The following is a 24,925-nucleotide window of genomic DNA, read 5'->3' on the forward strand; positions in this document are numbered from 1 at the left end:
GTCTATGCACTCTCTCGGAGGTCTCCGTTCATCCTCTGCTCTATGCACTCTCTTGGAGATCTCTGTTCATCCTCTGGTCTATGCTCTCTCTCAGAGGTCTCTATTCATCCTCTGCTCTATGCACTCTCTCAGAGGTCTCTGTTCATCCTCTGCTCTATGCACTCTCTTGGAGGTCTCTGCTCATCCTCTGCTCTATGCACTCTCTCAGAGGTCTCTGTTCATCCTCTGCTCTATGCACTCTCTCAGCGGTCTCCGTTCATCCTCTGCTCTATGCACTCTCTCAGAGGTCTCTGTTCATCCTCTGCTCTATGCACTCTCTCAGAGGTCTCTGTTCATCCTCTGCTCTAGGCACTCTCTCAGAGGTCTCTGTTCATCCTCTGCTCTATGCACTCTCTTGGAGGTCTCTGTTCATCCTCTGGTCTATGCACTCTCTCATAGGTCTCTGTTCATCCTCTGCTCTATGCACTCTCTCAGTGGTCTCTGTTCATCCTCTGCTCCATGCACTCTCTTGGAGGTCTCTCATCATCCTCTGCTCTCTCTCTCTCAGAGGTCTCTGTTCATCCTCTGGTCTATGCACTCTCTCGGAGGTCTCCGTTCATCCTCTGCTCTATGCACTCTCTTGGAGATCTCTATTCATCCTCTGGTCTATGCACTCTCTCATAGGTCTCTGTTCATCCTCTGCTCTATGCACTCTCTCAGAGGTCTCTGTTCATCCTCTGCTCCATGCACTCTCTTGGAGGTCTCTCATCATCCTCTGCTCTCTCTCTCTCAGAGGTCTCTGTTCATCCTCTGGTCTATGCACTCTCTCGGAGGTCTCCGTTCATCCTCTGCTCTATGCACTCTCTTGGAGATCTCTGTTCATCCTCTGCTCCATGCACTCTCTTGGAGGTCTCTCATCATCCTCTGCTCTCTCTCTCTCAGAGGTCTCTATTCATCCTCTGCTCTATGCACTCTCTCAGAGGTCTCTGTTCATCCTCTGCTCTATGCACTCTCTCAGAGGTCTCTGTTCATCCTCTGCTCTATGCACTCTCTCAGAGGTCTCTGTTCATCCTCACTCTCTCTGAGGTCTCCGTTCATCCTCTGCTCTATGCACTCTCTCAGAGGTCTTTGTTCATCCTCTGCTCTATGCACTCTCTCAGAGGTCTCCGTTCATCCTCTGGCCTATGCACTCTCTCAGAGGTCTCTGTTCATCCTCAATCTCTCAGAGGTCTGCAGCCACACTCTGCTCTGTGCACTCACTCAAGGTCTAACTCCACCTTCTACTCTGTGCACTCTCTCGGAGGTCTCCGTTCATCCTCTGCTCTATGCACTCTCTTGGAGGTCTCTGTTCATCCTCTGGTCTATGCACTCTCTCAGAGGTCTCTGTTCATCCTCACTCTCTCTGAGGTCTCCGTTCATCCTCTGCTCTATGCACTCTCTTGGAGGTCTCTGTTCATCCTCTGCTCTATGCACTCTCTCAGAGGTCTCTGTTCATCCTCTGCTCTATGCACTCTCTTGGAGGTCTCTGTTCATCCTCTGCTCTATGCACTCTCTCAGAGGTCTCTGTTCATCCTCTGCTCCATGCACTCTCTTGGAGGTCTCTGTTCATCCTCTGCTCCATGCACTCTCTTGGAGGTCTCTGTTCATCCTCTGCTCTATGCACTCTCTCAGAGGTCTCTGTTCATCCTCTGGTCTATGCACTCTCTCAGAGGTCTCTGTTCATCCTCTGGTCTATGCACTCTCTCAGAGGTCTCTATTTATCCTCTGCTCTATGCACTCTCTTGGAGGTCTCTGTTCATCCTCTGCTCTATGCTCTCTCTCAGAGGTCTCCGTTTATCCTCTGCTCTATGCACTCTCTTGGAGGTCTCTGTTCATCCTCTGCTCTATGCACTCTCTCTGAGGTCTCCGTTTATCCTCTGCTCTATGCACTCTCTTGGAGGTCTCTGTTCATCCTCTGCTCTATGCACTCTCTCCGAGGTCTCTGTTCATCCTCTGGTCTATGCACTCTCTCAGAGGTCTCTGTTCATCATCTGCTCTATGCACTCTCTCAGAGGTCTCTGTTCATCCTCTGCTCTATGCACTCTCTCAGAGGTCTCTGTTCATCCTCTGGTCTATGCACTCTCTCAGAGGTCTCTGTTCATCCTCTGCTCTATGCACTCTCTCGGAGGTCTCTGTTCATCCTCTGCTCTATGCACTCTCTCAGAGGTCTCTGTTCATCCTCTGCTCTATGCACTCTCTCAGAGGTCTCTGTTCATCCTCTGGTCTATGCACTCTCTCAGAGGTCTCTGTTCATCCTCTGCTCTATGCACTCTCTTGGAGGTCTCTGTTCATCCTCTGCTCTATGCACTCTCTCTGAGGTCTCCGTTTATCCTCTGCTCTGTGCACTCTCTCAGCAGTCTCCGTTCATCCTCTGCTCCATGCACTCTCTCAGAGGTCTCTGTTCATCCTCTGGTCTATGCACTCTCTCGGAGGTCTCTGTTCATCCTCTGGTCTATGCACTCTCTCGGAGGTCTCTGTTCATTCTCTGGTCTATGCACTCTCTAGGAGGTCTCCGTTCATCCTCTGCTCTGTGCACTCTCTCAGAGGTCTGACTCCACCCTCTACTCCGTGCACTCTCTCAGAGGTCTCTGTTCATCCTCACTCTCTCAGAGGTCTGCAGCCACACTCTGCTCTCTGCACTCTCTCAGCGGTCTCCGTTCATCCTCTGCTCTATGCACTCTCTCAGAGGTCTCTGTTCATCCTCTGCTCTATGCACTCTCTCAGAGGTCTCTGTTCATCCTCTGCTCTATGCACTCTCTTGGAGGTCTCTGTTCATCCTCTGCTCTATGCACTCTCTTGGAGGTCTCTGTTCATCCTCTGCTCTATGCACTCTCTCAGAGGTCTCTGTTCATCCTCTGCTCTATGCACTCTCTCAGCGGTCTCCGTTCATCCTCTGCTCGATGCACTCTCTCAGAGGTCTCTGTTCATCCTCTGCTCCATGCACTCTCTTGGAGGTCTCTCATCATCCTCTGCTCTCTCTCTCTCAGAGGTCTTTATTCATCCTCTGCTCTATGCACTCTCTCAGAGGTCTCTGTTCATCCTCTGCTCTATGCACTCTCTCAGAGGTCTCTGTTCATCCTCTGCTCTATGCACTCTCTCAGAGGTCTCTGTTCATCCTCACTCTCTCTGAGGTCTCCGTTCATCCTCTGCTCTATGCACTCTCTCAGAGGTCTTTGTTCATCCTCTGCTCTATGCACTCTCTCAGAGGCCTCCGTTCATCCTCTGGCCTATGCACTCTCTCAGAGGTCTCTGTTCATCCTCAATCTCTCAGAGGTCTGCAGCCACACTCTGCTCTGTGCACTCACTCGAGGTCTAACTCCACCTTCTACTCTGTGCACTCTCTCGGAGGTCTCCGTTCATCCTCTGCTCTATGCACTCTCTTGGAGGTCTCTGTTCATCCTCTGGTCTATGCACTCTCTCAGAGGTCTCTGTTCATCCTCACTCTCTCTGAGGTCTCCGTTCATCCTCTGCTCTATGCACTCTCTTGGAGGTCTCTGTTCATCCTCTGCTCTATGCACTCTCTCAGAGGTCTCTGTTCATCCTCTGCTCTATGCACTCTCTTGGAGGTCTCTGTTCATCCTCTGCTCTATGCACTCTCTCAGAGGTCTCTGTTCATCCTCTGCTCCATGCACTCTCTTGGAGGTCTCTGTTCATCCTCTGCTCCATGCACTCTCTTGGAGGTCTCTGTTCATCCTCTGCTCTATGCACTCTCTCAGAGGTCTCTGTTCATCCTCTGGTCTATGCACTCTCTCAGAGGTCTCTGTTCATCCTCTGCTCTGTGCACTCTCTCAGAGGTCTCTATTTATCCTCTGCTCTATGCACTCTCTCAGAGGTCTCTGTTCATCCTCTGCTCTATGCACTCTCTTGGAGGTCTCTGTTCATCCTCTGCTCTAAGAGAGGGCACACTCTTGATCAAGTGTTCTCATCAGTTCCGGTTGCTGATGTAGAAACCTTGCCTGTGCTCTGGACAGACCACAGGCTGATCAAGTTCTCGGGCCCGGAGATTGGGCGGCCGTGTAATATTGCTCCCGTGTTACCCAGACCAGCTTCGAGAGCGCTGCACAGAGTGACAGCCGACATGCTGGAGCAGGCGCTCGCGGAACACCCCTGTCAGCTTTCGGGTGTTCTGGAAAAAGACACGGAGGCCTGGCAGTCGTGGCTGACCGAAAGGTTGGACGATCTTGCCCCGCAAGTTGCACCTCGGTCCACGGTAGCGCGGCAATCTGCGCCGTGGTTTACTGAGGCGTTGAGGGTGGCTCGCAGCCAGTGCAAGGTTGCTGAGCGGGCCTGGCGCCTTCAGTATAATGGGGAGGCTAAACTTGCCTATAGGGCGGCTATTAAGGCCTATCACCGGGACATCTTGGAGGCCAAGAAAGCATACCTGGCTAGGAGGATTGAGGCAGCGGCGAACTCCTGCAAGGAGATCTTCACGGTGGTGAAGGAGTTCACGTCCCCCAGCTCCCAGACACCCCCGTCAGTATCATCGGAGTCGTGGGCCTGTGATCTTGCCAGCTTCTTCACAAATAAAATCAAGGCGATTCAAGCCTCCTTCTCGGAGAACACCGTGGATAGTGATTGCGGCCCCGGTGCGGGATGTGAGCTACCGCCCACGCCTGTCGCTGTTTTGACAGATTTTCCTGTTATCACGAGCGAGGCGTCGCGGGTGCTGCTTGCCAGCCTTAAATCGGGTTCGCCACTTGACCCCTGCCCTGCCAGATTTTTGGCTGAGATGGCGGCGGAGGTGAATCCTCTGGTTAATCCTATCCTCAACGCCTCCTTGAGGGAAGGGAAGGTGCCTTGTACCTGGAAGAGGGCGATGGTCATTCCCCTCTTGAAAAAGCCAGGTCTTGATGCTGAGGTCTTGGCCAATTATAGGCCAATTTCACTCTTGCCGGCGTTGGCTAAGATCACCGAGAAACATGTTCATGGCGTCTTGTCGAGCTTCTTAGAAACGAACCATCTGCTCCATCCTTCCCAATCCGGATTCCGTCCTAATTTTAGTACGGAAACGGCACTGTTGGAGGTCTCTGAGATCATCAGGGAGACTCTGGATGTTGGTGGCAAGGCCATGCTAGTCATGTTGGACCTGTCGGCGGCCTTCGACACCGTCCCTCATGCGGCGCTCCTCGCCAGGCTTCATGACATCGGCATTAGGGGGACGGTGTTCAAATGGTTTACATCTTTTTTGGAAGGCCGCCGCCAGACGATCTGGGTCTCGCAGCGCTCCGCCGAGATGCCGCCTTTGGGGGTTGGGGTTCCACAGGGCTCTGTGTTGAGCTCATCATTATTTAACATCTTTATGACCCCTTTGGCGGCGGCGGTGGAGGCGTATGGGGCCCAGATCGTGTCCTATGCCGACGATACGCAACTCCTCTTCACATGTGGCAAAGACCAGCCATTTGATGGAGAGGGTATTCGGGCCTGTTTGGCCATGGTATTTGATTGGTTCCAGCATAACAACTTGAAGGCCAATTCCAGCAAATCTGAGGTTCTCTTTTTTGGATGTGCCACTGACCCTGAGTGGCGACAATGGTGGCCGGTTGAAATGGATCCCCCGGCACAGTCATCGTTGGTTGCCAAAAATCTCGGGGTTAAACTTGACAATAAATTGTCATTGAGAGCCCATGTACTTGGTCTGGTGGGCGCCTGCTTTGGTGTTCTGAGGATGCTCCGCAAGTTTCTTCCATTGCTTTCTGCGGAGCATAGGCGGATCACCGTGCAGGCGCTCATTGGATCAAGGCTGGACTATGCCAATGCCCTTTTCCTCGGCCTCCCAGAATACCTGGTCCAGCATCTACAGGTTGCACAAAACTCTGCTGCCCGCGCGATTTTCGGCCTGCATAGGCGATCGCGAGCCTCGGGGCTGCTTCAGAAGCTCCACTGGCTGCCTATCCGTAAGCGGATTATGTTCAAATCCCTTACGTTGATGCACAAGGCACTGTTTGGCTCTGGGGCCGGATATTTACGGCGCAGGTTGATTTTCTATCGCCCTGTTCGCCTACTGCTCTCCGCAGCTCTTTTCACTGCCGTGGTTCCTCGCGTGCATAAGGCCCGCACTGGGGGACGCTCCTTTGGCTTTAAGGCACCTCAGTTGTGGAACTCCTTACCACTGGCGTTACGCAGTACTCCTAACTTGCTTCAATTTAGGAAGAGCTTGAAGACATGGCTTTTTAATGCTTAGTTGTTTTCTGGGGGGTTTATCTTTTCTGTATTGTTTCGTGTTATGTTATTACACACTGATTTATTTGTGGAAAGCGCCGGGACACTCTGTCGGAGTAGCCGTGCGCTATATAAATATAATTTAACATAACATAACATAACATATGCACTCTCTCTGAGGTCTCCGTTTATCCTCTGCTCTATGCACTCTCTTGGAGGTCTCTGTTCATCCTCTGCTCTATGCACTCTCTCAGAGGTCTCTGTTCATCCTCTGGTCTATGCACTCTCTCAGAGGTCTCTGTTCATCCTCTGCTCTATGCACTCTCTCAGAGGCCTCTGTTCATCCTCTGCTCTATGCACTCTCTCAGAGGTCTCTGTTCATCCTCTGGTCTATGCACTCTCTCAGAGGTCTCTGTTCATCCTCTGCTCTATGCACTCTCTCGGAGGTCTCTGTTCATCCTCTGCTCTATGCACTCTCTCAGAGGTCTCTGTTCATCCTCTGCTCTATGCACTCTCTCAGAGGTCTCTGTTCATCCTCTGGTCTATGCACTCTCTCAGAGGTCTCTGTTCATCCTCTGCTCTATGCACTCTCTTGGAGGTCTCTGTTCATCCTCTGCTCTATGCACTCTCTCTGAGGTCTCCGTTTATCCTCTGCTCTGTGCACTCTCTCAGCAGTCTCCGTTCATCCTCTGCTCTATGCACTCTCTCAGAGGTCTCTGTTCATCCTCTGGTCTATGCACTCTCTCGGAGGTCTCTGTTCATCCTCTGGTCTATGCACTCTCTCGGAGGTCTCTGTTCATTCTCTGGTCTATGCACTCTCTAGGAGGTCTCCGTTCATCCTCTGCTCTGTGCACTCTCTCAGAGGTCTGACTCCACCCTCTACTCCGTGCACTCTCTCAGAGGTCTCTGTTCATCCTCACTCTCTCAGAGGTCTGCAGCCACACTCTGCTCTCTGCACTCTCTCAGCGGTCTCCGTTCATCCTCTGCTCTATGCACTCTCTCAGAGGTCTCTGTTCATCCTCTGCTCTATGCACTCTCTCAGAGGTCTCTGTTCATCCTCTGCTCTATGCACTCTCTTGGAGGTCTCTGTTCATCCTCTGCTCTATGCACTCTCTTGGAGGTCTCTGTTCATCCTCTGCTCTATGCACTCTCTCAGAGGTCTCTGTTCATCCTCTGCTCTATGCACTCTCTCAGCGGTCTCCGTTCATCCTCTGCTCTATGCACTCTCTCAGAGGTCTCTGTTCATCCTCTGCTCTAGGCACTCTCTCAGAGGTCTCTGTTCATCCTCTGCTCTATGCACTCTCTCGGAGGTCTCTGTTCATCCTCTGCTCTATGCACTCTCTCGGAGGTCTCTGTTCATCCTCTGCTCTATGCACTCTCTTGGAGGTCTCTGTTCATCCTCTGCTCTATGCACTCTCTTGGAGGTCTCTGTTCATCCTCTGCTCTATGCACTCTCTTGGAGGTCTCTGTTCATCCTCTGCTCTATGCACTCTCTCAGCGGTCTCCGTTCATCCTCTGCTCTATGCACTCTCTCAGAGGTCTCTGTTCATCCTCTGCTCTATGCACTCTCTCAGAGGTCTCTGTTCATCCTCTGCTCTATGCACTCTCTTGGAGGTCTCTGTTCATCCTCTGCTCTATGCACTCTCTTGGAGGTCTCTGTTCATCCTCTGCTCTATGCACTCTCTCTGAGGTCTCCGTTTATCCTCTGCTCTATGCACTCTCTTGGAGGTCTCTGTTCATCCTCTGCTCTATGCACTCTCTCTGAGGTCTCCGTTTATCCTCTGCTCTATGCACTCTCTTGGAGGTCTCTGTTCATCCTCTGCTCTATGCACTCTCTCAGAGGTCTCTGTTCATCCTCTGCTCTATGCACTCTCTCAGAGGTCTCTGTTCATCCTCTGCTCTATGCACTCTCTTGGAGGTCTCTGTTCATCCTCTGCTCTATGCACTCTCTCAGAGGTCTCTGTTCATCCTCTGCTCTATGCACTCTCTCAGAGGTCTCTGTTCATCCTCTGGTCTATGCACTCTCTCAGAGGTCTCTGTTCACCCTCTGCTCTATGCACTCTCTTGGAGGTCTCTGTTCATCCTCTGCTCTATGCACTCTCTCTGAGGTCTCCGTTTATCCTCTGCTCTGTGCACTCTCTCAGCGGTCTCCGTTCATCCTCTGCTCTATGCACTCTCTCAGAGGTCTCTGTTCATCCTCTGGTCTATGCACTCTCTCAGAGGTCTCTGTTCATCCTGTGGTATATAAATAAATAATACCGGATCTAGGTTTGACTAGGCATAGCAATAACAGATAGCTCAATAAATAAGAGTCAAGATTCGAGGTAGTAGGAGTTTTGCAGGTTTAATACAGCATAAGGAGCGGAACAGGACAACCTGCACAGGAATAGGATGGCAGGGCCCGGCAGCTGCCGGGGCTGGATCTGGGATGAGCGCGCTAGCATTTAATAACAATACACAAGCATATATAGTAAAACAGTTGCATTACAGTACATATGATAGGCGGAGCAGTGGGTGGAGCAAAGGGTGTGACGCGTAGCAGTCGCGAAAGATAAGGGTGAAAGTGGGTGTAACAGGGCGTATACATAGACAGGTGATGCAAACGTAGCAGAATATGTCATGAATGGGGCGGAAACATGGAGGGGGCTACCTAAGGAGCCGGGACCTCTAACCTGATGGTGCGCGCAAGCTGGCAATGATGTGTTACTAGGAGAAGCTGGGGGCTACGAACTCTTGTGCTAGGAGCAGAGACTGAAGTCTGGAGAGTCAGGGCGACATGTACCTAAGCAGTATCTAGTATCTGATGTTTAGAGAACATGTTGATAGAATCCAAAAGTTATCGGGGTAAAGGCGAACAGACTCTAAGACTGGAGCATGCATTATTCTATATGTAGTGCGTGATGAAGAATAATAAATGATCATTAATACAGTATTTCTCTAACATGGAGACGTAAAGGCTAGACTATGACGGTAACTATTGATGCGATTCAGTAGCTTTAAGAATGCAGAGAAGGAGGGCTGGACTGATAACTAGGATCATAACATACTCTTGGCAGACTCAGAGGCAGAGCCAGGCTGAACCGGGCACTGTGAGGCAGGAAGTAAGTGAAGGGTCAGGGATACAGGTGGGGGCTGTATCGCTCCTCAGCGAGGGCTTCAGGAGACAGGAGCTGAATCTGGTGTCCGGGCCCTTTTGAGGCCTAGAAACGGGGACTTTACAATGGAATAACGTGTACACTGAGAAACGTGGCAACGTAACTTTAAATAGGCCTAATATTCGTAGTATTCACGAAAACTGGAAACTGGCATACTAGAGATGGGCACAAATATAATTGCGTCTTTAATCGAACATGGGGAATACATATGCATATTAATCATGCACACATAACATATGATGGAGGACGCGTAGGGACACAGAACATGGCAAAATTTACTTTTCCACATTCCCTCCTTGTCACTACGTTTCCATCAGGAAACATCAATATTCATGATACCATCTATCATTTCATACAGTATCATTTGCTCGTCTCGAATTTTCTGGGAACGGGTTTTAGAACGGGACTTGGGACTAGGAATACAAGAGGTAGCACAAATGCCGCAAATCGCAGGGCCACATTGTATACAGAGGCAGCAGCTGAATATGATCGCTACTGCAATACCTAGAAAGGACAAGACTTTCCATCCCCAGGCGGAAATTATATTCCAGAACCAACCGGACCATGTCCATGTGCCTGGATCTTGGTGTAACAGATGGGCAATTTTATGGAGTCTGGTTATAGCTGAATAAACAGACGGTGCGTTATTTGGAATGAAAATGCAGCAACTAGATCCGATGACTCTACAGGCCCCGCCCCTATCGGCCAATATGACGTCAAGGACGAGACGATTCTGTAAAACGACAAATCTCATAGCAGATTGCTCTTCAGTCAAGTTACCTAGGGCAGAGGCAGTCTCATTTACTACAGCTTCAAGGGTTCTGGTTAACCTACGGATTAGCTTACTGTTCTGGATAGGGCCTATAAAGAAGAAGAAACCTCTATTGAAATCTGTATACTGTTCTAGAGCAGTTTCAGTATAATCGAAAATTGGGGACTCAATCTCCCTTCTATGTCTAAGGTGTACTAGATGTGTGTTTCTATGATAATCAGATGGGGCTAGGAAAACTGGTGGCAGTAGGAAGGCAATGTAACAGGTTCCCTCCCAATCGAGGGGCAGACGAACATATGCGGTTTGACCACAAATAAAATAAGAATTACGTGAAGCTTTGAAAATAGATTTCCCACTGTCACTATACTTGACAATAGTAGTACAATCGCTGTGTCCTACATGTACGGAACCATTATTTCGGACACATAATTCGCCTTTGACTGGTAGTACCGAAATAGCAGGTAAGTCTGGAGTAGTATCAGACTGAACATTCAGGACCATAAAATTCGAAGAATAATTACCTAAATTGTAAACTTCATTTTCTAGATCTAACCCTGTTCTGTGGGGAAGACCTTGCTTGTCTGGAAAACATGTACTGTTAAGAAAAGACATATCTGTTGAGGATGACGTTAACGTGGACCATGCTCCACACGAACCATTATGAGAAAATGGATAAGGAAAGAGTGGCAGAACTCCCTTCGGTGTCTGGAAAGGGGGGAGTCGACCACACACCCAACAATTAGTGGCATTGCTGGTCTGGTGTGAATAATGTAACATGCGGATAAAAGAATTGTTACGCATAGCGAGGCGGTAAGAGAGTTCATGAGGAGGCAGGTCACTAAACGTGTGCTCTACTGTAACATTAGAAGACTTATTTACATGAGAAACTGGAAAATACAGATAAAACGCATAACTGGTGCAGGAAATCATAATACTGAGAAATAATATGAAACATAGAAAAACGATACATCGGATTGAGTTTTGACTAACTCTCTCACTATGGGGGTCTATTTTATACATGTCAGAAACCGGTCTAACCGTTTCACCTAGGGGAGGACTTAGACAATCAAACTGGCTGACTTATTTTACTAGACCTTAACTTTTTCTTATACTCCTGTTGCGGAGTTGTCTCTAACAGGGAGGGTGCAGTATCATTGTCTTTTGCGGGACAGTCCTTAAGAATAGTACTTTGGCAGTCCTTTAAATCCTGGGAAATGTTCTTTGAGACTGGCTTCAATCCATAAAATCTTTTGATGTGTGAAAGATGCACCCAGCCTTTGCGTCCCTCCAACTTCACGGCTGTACGGGTGGCCAGGAGGACCTGTCGGGGCTCCTTCCAGCGAGGCTCCAGCGGACTTGAGCGATCAAAATTTCTCACTAAGACCATGGATCCGGGAACGATTTCATGCGGTGCCACCTCGGTATTGTCTGGAAATGCGGCGGCAACCTGTGAACGACAAGAGTTGAGGGCAGACATCAAGGAAGCTAGGTAATCTGTCAGCATATTACTTGAAACATCGGTAATACTTCGAGGTCTAGGAGTACCCCACATGTTAGGGGGGCGGCCGAAAACGACCTCATACGGGGACAGACCTGATCTGGAATGTGCGGCCATGCGCATATAGAACAGGGCAACTGGCAGAGCTATTAGCCAGTCCACACCTTTCTCTTGACAAACTTTTGCAATTCGGATTTTCAGGGTCTGATTATGTCTCTCTACGAGACCGGCTGCTTCAGGATGGCGTACACAATGGAACTTCCACTGGTACCCTAACAAAAGGGAAACGTGCTTCATGAGTTCAGATGAGAATGGCTGGCCGTTGTCAGAATATACGACCCTAGGGAGTCCGTAACGGGGGAAGAACTCACGAACCAACTGCTTGGCAGTGGTCGCGGCTGTGTAATCTGGAACTGGATATGCCTCCGTCCACCTGGACAAAGCGCATACAACTACAAGGACATACTTGAAACCTCGACATCGCTCCATCTGAATGTAATCCATCTGGAGGACTTCAAAAGGGTGGTCAGGGGGCTGGAATCCACCTTGTTCCACCGGGACACTTTTACCTGGATTAAACTGACAACATATCATACAGGTACGGACTTTCTGCTTGGCTGCAGCTCGTAAATGCTTGTTGAACCAAATATTCTGGATACTGTCTAATATTGCTTTTTCTCCTAAATGTGCTGGACTATGTGCGGTATTAATAATGACTTGAACCATAGAGTCGGGGAGAAACCATGTGGTTTTTCCCTTCGTCACCCATCCCTGATCTGTCTGGACCCCTCCTTGTTCGGACCATTTCTTGATTTCTTCGGGAGTAGCATGTAACTGGATATCTATGACATCTTGTGTAGGGTCTTTAACTGTCATACATGTAGTCGGATCTGGAGTAAGTGTCTGTGTTGGCTTAACTGAAATGTCTGGAGCCTGTGCTGTAAGCTTGGCTGTGCGATCTGCTAGATCATTACCTTGGGAAATAGTGTCAGTAACTTTCGTATGTGCTTTGCATTTCATGATAGCAATGGATGTCGGTAAGTGTATGGCATCTAACAGAGCTTGAATAAGGAGACCATGCTGAATCTTGGTTCCATGAGAAGTCATGAAACCTCTCTCCTGCCAGAGCACTCCGAAGTCGTGTACAACTCCAAATGCGTAACGTGAATCTGTGTAAACATTAACTTTCAGGTTCTTGGCGTGTATGCAGGCTTGAGTCAGAGCAACTAGCTCTGCTGCTTGAGCAGACAGGGTGTCAATGCGGTGTGTCTCTATAACTTCGGTGTCGGTAGTCACTGCATACGCGGCTACTAGTTCTCCTGTACTTGTTCTCATGCATGAACCATCCACATAAAGTGTCAGGTCGGGATCTGGTAATGGAATATCTGTCAGATCTTGTCTTGGCTTTGTCATGATGTTAACTACTTCCACACAGTCGTGTGTGGCAGGATTTGGAGTAGATGATGGTAACAGTGTAGCAGGATTTAGGACGTTGCAGCGTCTGATTTCTATGTGTGGCTGAAACAGTGTCAATTCATAACCTGTTAAACGTGCAATTGTCAAGTGCTGAGTTTGTGTTCGGTTTAAAAGAACTTCCACGGAGTGTGGAACTTGTACTGTCAGGGAGTGTCCTAAGACTATGGAATCACTTTGTCTGATAGCTAGTGCTGTGGCTGCAACTGACTTGAGGCACGCAGGCAGAGCCTGGGCTACAGGATCTAATGTGCTCGAAAAATAAGCACAAGGCTTGTATTGTCCTGCTTGATCTTGTGTGAGGACAGATAATGCTGTACCTTCGCGTTCTGTGACGAAAAGTGTAAAAGGCTTACTGTAGTTCGGTGTTGCTAGAACTGGAGCTTGACATAGAGCTTTCTTTAACTCATTGAAACTAAGTGCATGTTCAGATGTCCAAGGGAGGACAGTCGATACGGCTGCCTCCTGTGTCGTTAACTGTATCAGTGGTTTAGCTAGAAATGCATACTGAGGAATCCATTGTCTGCAATAGGAAGTAAGGCCGATAAAAGCACGTACCTCCTTCTGTGTCTTGGGCTGAGGAAGACTCGCTATTAACTGGATACGGTCTGGTGTCAACTGCCTACCCCTCTTGGACAGTAAGTGTCCTAAGTAGATCACTTGCTGGACACAGAATTGAAGCTTCGAAGGGGACACCTTGTGTCCCATCTCGGCTAGGAAATACAAGACTGTAAGTGAGGCTCGCTCGCAAGCACGTTCAGAACGGGCTGTGATCAGTAGATCATCGACATACTGGAGCAGGGCAGTGTCAGTTGGCATGTGAATGTTGTCTAGTTGTCTCTTGAGTGCTTGACTATAAATACTAGGACTTTCTGTGAAACCTTGAGGAGCGCGTGCGAACATATAGCTCCTTCCATTTAAACAAAATCCGAAAAGAAACTGGCTGTCTGGATGAATGGGGACACTGAAAAACGCGTTCTTGAGGTCTATGACTGTAAAAAATGAAGCTTCGGAATCAATGGCTGTCAATAGGGAAGAGATATCTGGGACAACTGGGTACTGGGGAATAATACATTTATTAAGTTCTCGAAGGTCAATCACTAATCGATATACTGGAGGTGCATTTGGATCAGTACGTTTCATGACAGGAATGATCGGAGAATTACATACATTGGAGTCGGTTTCTACAACTACTCCCTGAGCCATGAGCTCGTCAATAATTTTGGATAAGGCTGCTACAGCCTCTGGTGGCAATCTGTACTGTCTTATTCGTGGTAACACTACACCTGGCTTGAGAGTCACACGATGGGGTGTGATTTGCATAAAACCAACATCAGTTGGACCTTGCGCCCATAGATGCTGCGGAACATTGGACAATCTGGGATCAAAATCTCGTAATACATAGTGACCCTTGAAGTCGCGTAGGAACAATCGTATTCCCTCTGGGGAGCAGCATATAACTGCACCTAACTCTTTCAGTGTTTTAATGCCTAACAAATTCTCTGGACATGACTTCGTAAGTAACAGATCAGTAGTGCGGGACAATGGACCTACTTCTAGAGTAACTGGCTTTGATATTTCATTCACAATAGGCTTTCCTGAAAATCCAAGGGAAACATTTCTAGAGCCTGAGAGCGGAGCCCCTGGAACTTCGGCGTGACTTATAGTGGTCCTACTTGCCCCTGTATCAATCAGAAACTTTCTGTCTTTCCCTAATACTTGACTGTGAACATAGGGACCTTCTTGATCTACAGGTATCTCGATGAGAGGCAAGCCTACCTCCCTCTCTAGGCTGTTTCATGAATACGGTTGATACTCTGGATACTCGGACTGTGCATACTGGTACATCTGCTGTGTAACATGCTGTGTTGCAGCGATAGGCTGCGGTGCTGTAACTGTCTGTGGTGCATTCTGTGACTGAGGAGTCTGTGTAACTTGTTCTTGTCTAGGCGGACGTGGTCTTTCTTTAGTTTTACCGGTAGCTATGTTGTGTTTCAGAACTGCACACTCGTTTATAAAATGACCTGGCTGTTTACAATAATTGCAGTTCCCTTTAACGGGAGCTGCAGGATGACTGGCTTGATTTGGTCCCCTCTTCTGACTGTCTTGAGGAACAGATTGTGCAACTAGTACTTTCATTTTCGTGTCTTTCATACGTTTTCTTTCGTGATCTTGCTCTTCTCTGATTCTATTCTGGTGGTATTGAAGCATCTGTAACATCTGGGACGGGGTATTAGCTTGCCAGGTACTTTCGACTTTCAAAACTCGGTTTTTAATTTGTGGACTTGAATTCTCGACTAATTTAGTAACAAAAAGATGAGGGTATGATTCACTACTTGTCTTGAGGCCACTGTTGATGCTAAAACATTTCTCGAATCTAGAATAAAAATCACTAGTGTCTTCGTCTTGTTTCTGTTTACAGGCTGAGATTGCATCCCAGTCTTCTTTTCTAGTTGTCAATAATCTAGGCAAAACTTGTATTAATAATTCTGGTAATTCTTTACATTTATCTCCAAGACCGGTACCTGGTACTCGTGCCTTATCTTCGGCTTCTAGAACTGCCCAATCGATCTTTTTCTCTCCCACCTCCCATTCTTTTTCTTTGAGTTTCTCATATACCCCTGCGGGACACAAGACTTTTAACATTTTAATGATATCTGGATACGTGTATTCTCCCATACGGAGCATGTCTTTTAATTCTCGGTGGAACCCTGCTGGATCTTTATCATGACAGGGAATTAACTTTTTCATCTCTAAGAGCTCCATCTTTGTGATCGGGGTGTAAACAAACACTCGTTGCATTTCACCACCGTCTGTCTTAATTGGATGTACTTCTCGTAACGGATTCTGTCTGTCTATGTAAAAGGGTTTACTTTCTGGGGGTGAGACATGAACAAAATGTGGGTTCAGAAACGTTCTGTATTTGTGGCGCTGTTCTAGAATGACACTAATCAAATCGGTACCTAAACCTTTCCATTTGTACTGGAGTAACTCGTTCAGGACATCGTGTAACGGACCTGGATCAGAATGTTGATCCTCATACAATGTAATGAGGTGCTGGATCATATACATACCCGCCAGTCGTTGCTCGGCTGGGGGCATTTTCAGAAACATTTGTGCCACTATTCCGTCTGGAAAAGTGGTAGAATCAGTAATCCATCGGACTGCTGATCGGGCTAGTTCTTGTTCATGCATAGTACTTAACTCGCTATAACCGATTCGTGATTTCAGAATGTGATCTGTAGCTTGAAATACTTGTTCTAGAGAACCTTGTTCTGATGCTGGATGGTGAAAAACTGGCTTGTATTCTAGACGTAAATGGCGATCTGGAAATCTAGATTTTCCTACATACGCTATTCTGTCGGGATTCTCGTCCTCTACCTCTTCAGTATCAGAGTTACTTTCTTTCTCGCTTACTCGTGTTTCTTTGCGTTGTTCATGTATCCTTATTATTTCTTTACGAATCTTCTTGTACATATTCTCTATACTACTGATGGTCTTATGCTTACCCTCGGCTATATTATCACTCCACCTTGTCAGGACTTTCATTTCGGCTCGATCTTTGGTCGGATAATCTTGTTCTCGTATTAAACAATTAATCAGAAACTTTAATAGCATGAGCTGGACTTCAACTTTTCTTTGGCACATGACGTCACTAATACTTTCTGGATCATTCCCTGTACGGATGAAACGATATATTCTGTCTAGATCTTCTTTCATATCTGGTAGGGTGACTAGATACTCGGTCACCTTTCTCACGCGTAATGAATATAAAACCATATTATCCTCGCCTGGGACTGGATCATAGCCACATTCGGTAAGGGCTTTTCTTATTTCTGCAACAGACTGATATCTGGGCGTACGCTGTGACGCTTGTGCATGTAATTCGGCTAACGTTAAACGCTTGTGTGGCGGCGGGGTTCCTGGAGGACCTCCCCCTGCGGCCCCTAAACTAGAGTCGTCTACTGATGCTCTTCGTCCTGGCAGAGTGGGAAATGGAAATGCAGGCTGGACTTGTATGGCGGGCTGGACCGGGGGTACCGTAACAGGTACTCCGGTGTCTGGAGGAGCGGGAAGTGCCTGATTTACAGGGACTGGCGGAGCGGGATTTGCATATTCTGGGACTGTGTCGTCCAAATAGGACGAAATGAAAATATCAGCTGCGGTCGGTTTGTGACGTAGCTTGAGCGGAATTAATGGTGGCGGGAAATTACTGGATGCCTCCGGGGTCGCTTTTGGCAAGCCCTCGGCAAGAAGAGGATACATACCCTTAATAAGGGCATGCCTCTGTCTGTCTGACTGTTCGGTTTTAATTCGTTCACCTATCTCGATTAATTCTTTTTCTTGTGCTCGCTCTAAGGATTCTCTACTTAATTCAGACTTTCTGATTTCTTTTTCGGTTCTTTTATGAGATTCTTTGCGCCATAACTCAATGGCATCTTTCTGTGACTGTCTGGCTTTCTTTTTCCATAATGCCTCTTCTACTCTCATGATGCACTCGACATCCCACGTACCTGATACGGGCCATCTATACTTTTCTTCCAAACCTTTGGTATACTCTACCCATAAATCTAGATACAATATGGCGCTTATGCCATGCTTCTGATACATGAAATGACCTGGACTGTCCCTAGGCGGGACAGGAACTGCTGCTTCTAGCAGACCTTTTCTAGTTCTTAACTGACGTAATTTCGAGAATAAGGGCATGACTGAACTGTAATCTAGACACAATACAATACACAATGAACACGATAATTACTCCACATTCATACCACGACATTAAAATACATGAAGAATATTTAAAATAACAGTTCGAACAGAATACTACCTGGAATACTGAAAACAGAATACATGAATTTTCTCGAGAACAGAACTGACTAGAACAGAAACTAGATGCACTGCTGAAACAGTACGAAACTTACCGGTCTCATAAAGAGACACGTCAGGACCCGCATCCACCGAAGTGGACACTTCGTTTGGGATATGTGTACCACCAAAACCCCACGGACCAGAGTCAATTAGATTGACCCTGTCTAGATACTACCCCAGCAATGGTACTCACCGGGCAGCAAGAACGGAAGGCCTCGGACTGGACTGGACTGCTTCGACGCCGGACGGACGAACTTCGAACTTCTGTTACGGGTGGGCCTCCGGATACCTCGGACCTTGGACTCTCGGCTTGGGCTCTGGTCGGGACTCGCCGCGTTCCTCCACCGCCTCGTCTGGATGCTGGACCGCCACCTCCGTCTCCTCCGTGGGCCTGAGGGATACTTGAAGCAGAAATATCTGCACGTGCACGGTATGGTTCCGTCACGGCTGCAGAGGGTCAGGGGGCCGGCGTGGCTTCACCGGCGCGTGGGGAAAGGGCAAGTCCCTATTCGGGCGCCATTATGTGGTATATAAATAAATAATACCGGATCTAGGTTTGACTAGGCATAGCAATAACAGATAGCTCAATAAATAAGAGTCAAGATTCGAGGTAGTAGGAGTTTTGCAGGTTTAATACAGCATAAGGACCGGAACAGGACAACCTGCACAGGAATAGGATGGCAGGGCCCGGCAGCTGCCGGGGCTGGATCTGGGATGAGCGCGCTAGCATTTAATAACAATACACAAGCATATATAGTAAAACAGTTGCATTACAGTACATATGATAGGCGGAGCAGTGGGTGGAGCAAAGGGTGTGAAGCGTAGCAGTCGCGAAAGATAAGGGTGAAAGTGGGTGTAACAGGGCGTATACATAGACAGGTGATGCAAACGTAGCAGAATATGTCATGAATGGGGCGGAAACATGGAGGGGGCTACCTAAGGAGCCGGGACCTCTAACCTGATGGTGCGCGCAAGCTGGCAATGATGTGTTACTAGGAGAAGCTGGGGGCTACGAACTCTTGTGCTAGGAGCAGAGACTGAAGTCTGGAGAGTCAGGGCGACATGTACCTAAGCAGTATCTAGTATCTGATGTTTAGAGAACATGTTGATAGAATCCAAAAGTTATCGGGGTAAAGGCGAACAGACTCTAAGACTGGAGCATGCATTATTCTATATGTAGTGCGTGATGAAGAATATTAAATGATCATTAATACAGTATTTCTCTAACATGGAGACATAAAGGCTAGACTATGACGGTAACTATTGATGCGATTCAGTAGCTTTAAGAATGCAGAGAAGGAGGGCTGGACTGATAACTAGGATCATAACATACTCTTGGCAGACTCAGAGGCAGAGCCAGGCTGAACCGGGCACTGTGAGGCAGGAAGTAAGTGAAGGGTCAGGGATACAGGTGGGGGCTGTATCGCTCCTCAGCGAGGGCTTCAGGAGACAGGAGCTGAATCTGGTGTCCGGGCCCTTTTGAGGCCTAGAAACGGGGACTTTACAATGGAATAACGTGTACACTGAGAAACGTGGCAACGTAACTTTAAATAGGCCTAATATTCGTAGTATTCACGAAAACTGGAAACTGGCATACTAGAGATGGGCACAAATATAATTGCGTCTTTAATCGAACATGGGGAATACATATGCATATTAATCATGCACACATAACATATGATGGAGGACGCGTAGGGACACAGAACATGGCAAAATTTACTTTTCCACAATCCTCTGCTCTATGCACTCTCTTGGAGGTCTCTGTTCATCCTCTGCTCTATGCACTCTCTCAGAGGTCTCTGTTCATCCTCTGCTCTATGCACTCTCTCAGAGGTCTCTGTTCATCCTCTGGTCTATGCACTCTCTCAGAGGTCTCTGTTCATCCTCTGCTCTATGCACTATCTTGGAGGTCTCTGTTCATCCTCTGCTCTATGCACTCTCTCTGAGGTCTCCGTTTATCCTCTGCTCTGTGCACTCTCTTGGAGGTCTCTGTTCATCCTCTGCTCTATGCACTCTCTCAGAGGTCTCTGTTCATCCTCTGGTCTATGCACTCTCTCAGAGGTCTCTGTTCATCCTCTGCTCTATGCACTCTCTTGGAGGTCTCTGTTCATCCTCTGGTCTATGCACTCTCTCAGAGGTCTCTGTTCATCCTCTGCTCTATGCACTCTCTCAGAGGTCTCTGTTCATCCTCTGGTCTATGCACTCTCTCAGAGGTCTCTGTTCATCCTCTGCTCTATGCACTCTCTTGGAGGTCTCTGTCTATCCTCTGCTCTATGCACTCTCTCTGAGGTCTCCGTTTATCCTCTGCTCTGTGCACTCTCTCAGCGGTCTCCGTTCATCCTCTGCTCTATGCACTCTCTCAGAGGTCTCTGTTCATCCTCTGGTCTATGCACTCTCTCAGAGGTCTCTGTTCATCCTCTGCTCTATGCACTCTCTTGGAGGTCTCTGTTCATCCTCTGCTCTATGCACTCTCTCAGAGGTCTCTGTTCATCCTCTGCTCTATGCACTCTCTCAGAGGTCTCTGTTCATCCTCTGGTCTATGCACTCTCTCAGAGGTCTCTGTTCATCCTCTGCTCTATGCACTCTCTTGGAGGTCTCTGTTCATCCTCTGCTCTATGCACTCTCTCTGAGGTCTCCGTTTATCCTCGGCTCTGTGCACTCTCTTGGAGGTCTCTGTTCATCCTCTGCTCTATGCACTCTCTTGGAGGTCTCTGTTCATCCTCTGGTCTATGCACTCTCTCAGAGGTCTCTGTTCATCCTCTGCTCTATGCACTCTCTCGGAGGTCTTTGTTCATCCTCTGCTCTATGCACTCTCTCGGAGGTCTCTGTTCATCCTCTGCTCTATGCACTCTCTCAGAGGTCTCTGTTCATCCTCTGCTCTATGCACTCTCTCAGAGGTCTCTGTTCATCCTCTGGTCTATGCACTCTCTCAGAGGTCTCTGTTCATCCTCTGCTCTATGCACTCTCTTGGAGGTCTCTGTTCATCCTCTGCTCTATGCACTCTCTCTGAGGTCTCCGTTTATCCTCTGCTCTGTGCACTCTCTTGGAGGTCTCTGTTCATCCTCTGGTCTATGCACTCTCTCAGAGGTCTCTGTTCATCCTCTGCTCTATGCACTCTCTCGGAGGTCTCTGTTCATCCTCTGCTCTATGCACTCTCTTGGAGGTCTCTGTTCATCCTCTGCTCTATGCACTCTCTCAGAGGTCTCTGTTCATCCTCTGCTCTATGCACTCTCTCAGAGGTCTCTGTTCATCCTCTGGTCTATGCACTCTCTCAGAGGTCTCTGTTCATCCTCTGCTCTATGCACTCTCTTGGAGGTCTCTGTTCATCCTCTGCTCTATGCACTCTCTCTGAGGTCTCCGTTTATCCTCTGCTCTGTGCACTCTCTCAGCGGTCTCCGTTCATCCTCTGCTCTATGCACTCTCTCAGAGGTCTCTGTTCATCCTCTGGTCTATGCACTCACTCAGAGGTCTCTGTTCATCCTCTGCTCTATGCACTCTCTCAGAGGTCTCTGTTCATCCTCTGGTCTATGCACTCTCTCAGAGGTCTCTGTTCATCCTCTGGTCTATGCACTCTCTTGGAGGTCTCTGTTCATCCTCTGCTCTATGCACTCTCTCTGAGGTCTCCGTTTATCCTCAGCTCTATGCACTCTCTTGGAGGTCTCTGTTCATCCTCTGGTCTATGCACTCTCTCAGAGGTCTCTCTTCATCCTCGACTCTGTGCACTCTCTTGGAGGCCTATGTTCATGTTTTCGGCCCTGGTACAGCGGGTCCATTTTCCCGGACTGCAGTGACAGCAGGCGCATGGATGAGCGCTGCTCACACCGCTCACTTCTCACTAGTGAAGTTACGGCATGACGTCATGCCAGGTGAGCACATCATGTACACTGCTCACTTCTCACTAGTGAAGTTACGGCATGACGTCATGCCAGGTGAGCACATCATGTACACTGCTCACTTCTCACTAGTGAAGTTCGTCATGACGTCATGCCAGGTGAGCACATCATGTACACTGCTCACTTCTCACTAGTGAAGTTACGGCATGACGTCATGCCAGGTGAGCACATCATGTACACTGCTCACTTCTCACTAGTGAAGTTATGGCATGACGTCATGCCAGGTGAGCACATCATGTACACTGCTCACTTTTCACTGGTGGAGACATTAAGGCATGACGTCATGGGAGGTGAGCACATCATGTACACTGCTCACTTTTCACTGGTGGAGACATTAAGGCAGGACGTCATTGGAGGTGAGCACATCATGTACACTGCTCACTTTTCACTGGTGGAGACATTAAGGCATGACGTCATGCCAGGTGAGAGTGCATAGACCAGAGGATGAACAGAGACCACATCATGTACACTGCTCACTTCTCACTAGTGAAGTTACGACATGACGTCATGCCAGGTGAGCACATCATGTACCCTGCTCACTTTTCACTGGTGGAGACATTAAGGCATGACGTCATGCCAGGTGAGCACATCATGTAAACTGCTCACTTCTCACTAGTGAAGTTACGACATGACGTCATGCCAGGTGAGCACATCATGTACCCTGCTCACTTTTCACTGGTGGAGACATTAAGGCATGACGTCATGCCAGGTGAGCACATCATGTACACTGCTCACTTCTCACTAGTGAAGTTACGACATGACGTCATGCCAGGTGAGCACATCATGTACCCTGCTCACTTGTCACTGGTGGAGACATTAAGGCATGACGTCATGCCAGGTGAGCACATCATGTACACTGCTCACTTCTCACTAGTGAAGTTATGGCATGACGTCATGCCAGGTGAGCACATCATGTACACTGCTCACTTTTCACTGGTGGAGACATTAAGGCATTACGTCATGCCAGGTGAGCACATCATGTACCCTGCTCACTTTTCACTGGTGGAGACATTAAGGCATTACGTCATGCCAGGTGAGCACATCATGTACCCTGCTCACTTTTCACTGGTGGAGACATTAAGGCATTACGTCATGCCAGGTGAGCACATCATGTACCCTGCTCACTTTTCGCTGGTGGAGACATTAAGGCATGACGTCATGCCAGGTGAGCACATCATGTACACTGCTCACTTTTCACTGGTGGAGACATTAAGGCATGACGTCATAGCAGGGGAGCACATCATGTACCCTGCTCACTTTTCTCTGGTGGAGACATTAAGGCATGACGTCATGCCAGGTGAGCACATCATGTACCCTGCTCACTTTTCACTGGTGGAGACATTAAGGCATGACGTCATGCCAGGTGAGCACATCATGTACACTGCTCACTTTTCACTGGTGGAGACATTAAGGCATGATGTCATGGCAGGTGAGCACATCATGTACACTGCTCACTTCTCACTAGTGAAGTTACGGCATGATGTCATGCCAGGTGAGCACATCATGTACCCTGCTCACTTTTCACTGGTGGAGACATTAAGGCATGACGTCATGCCAGGTGAGCACATCATGTACCCTGCTCACTTTTCACTGGTGGAGACATTAAGGCATTACGTCATGCCAGGTGAGCACATCATGTACCCTGCTCACTTTTCACTGGTGAAGTTACGACATGACCTCATGCCAGGTGAGCACATCATGTACCCTGCTCACTTTTCACTGGTGGAGACATTAAGGCATGAGGTCATGCCAGGTGAGCACATCATGTACACTGCTCACTTTTCACTGGTGGAGACATTAAGGCATGACGTCATAGCAGGGGAGCACATCATGTACCCTGCTCACTTTTCACTGGTGGAGACATTAAGGCATGACGTCATGCCAGGTGAGCACATCATGTACACTGCTCACTTTTCACTGGTGGAGACATTAAGGCATGACGTCATGCCAGGTGAGAGTGCATAGACCAGAGGATGAACAGAGACCACATCATGTACACTGCTCACTTCTCACTAGTGAAGTTACGACATGACGTCATGCCAGGTGAGCACATCATGTACCCTGCTCACTTTTCACTGGTGGAGACATTAAGGCATGACGTCATGCCAGGTGAGAGTGCATAGACCAGAGGAAGAACAGAGACCACATCATGTACACTGCTCACTTCTCACTAGTGAAGTTACGACATGACGTCATGCCAGGTGAGCACATCATGTACCCTGCTCACTTTTCACTGGTGGAGACATTAAGGCATGACGTCATGCCAGGTGAGCACATCATGTACCCTGCTCACTTTTCACTGGTGGAGACATTAAGGCATGACGTCATGCCAGGTGAGCACATCATGTACACTGCTCACTTTTCACTGGTGGAGACATTAAGGCATGATGTCATGGCAGGTGAGCACATCATGTACACTGCTCACTTCTCACTAGTGAAGTTACGGCATGATGTCATGCCAGGTGAGCACATCATGTACCCTGCTCACTTTTCACTGGTGGAGACATTAAGGCATGACGTCATGCCAGGTGAGCACATCATGTACCCTGCTCACTTTTCACTGGTGGAGACATTAAGGCATGACGTCATGCCAGGTGAGCACATCATGTACCCTGATCACTTTTCACTGGTGGAGACATTAAGGCATGACGTCATGCCAGGTGAGCACATCATGTACACTGCTCACTTTTCACTGGTGGAGACATTAAGGCATGATGTCATGGCAGGTGAGCACATCATGTACACTGCTCACTTCTCACTAGTGAAGTTACGGCATGATGTCATGCCAGGTGAGCACATCATGTACCCTGCTCACTTTTCACTGGTGGAGACATTAAGGCATGACGTCATGCCAGGTGAGCACATCATGTACCCTGCTCACTTTTCACTGGTGGAGACATTAAGGCATTACGTCATGCCAGGTGAGCACATCATGTACCCTGCTCACTTTTCACTGGTGAAGTTACGACATGACGTCATGCCAGGTGAGCACATCATGTACCCTGCTCACTTTTCACTGGTGGAGACATTAAGGCATGACGTCATGCCAGGTGAGCACATCATGTACACTGCTCACTTTTCACTGGTG

Source organism: Lissotriton helveticus, chromosome 1_2 (assembly GCF_964261635.1).
Source record: "Lissotriton helveticus chromosome 1_2, aLisHel1.1, whole genome shotgun sequence".
Taxonomy (NCBI): domain Eukaryota; kingdom Metazoa; phylum Chordata; class Amphibia; order Caudata; family Salamandridae; genus Lissotriton; species Lissotriton helveticus.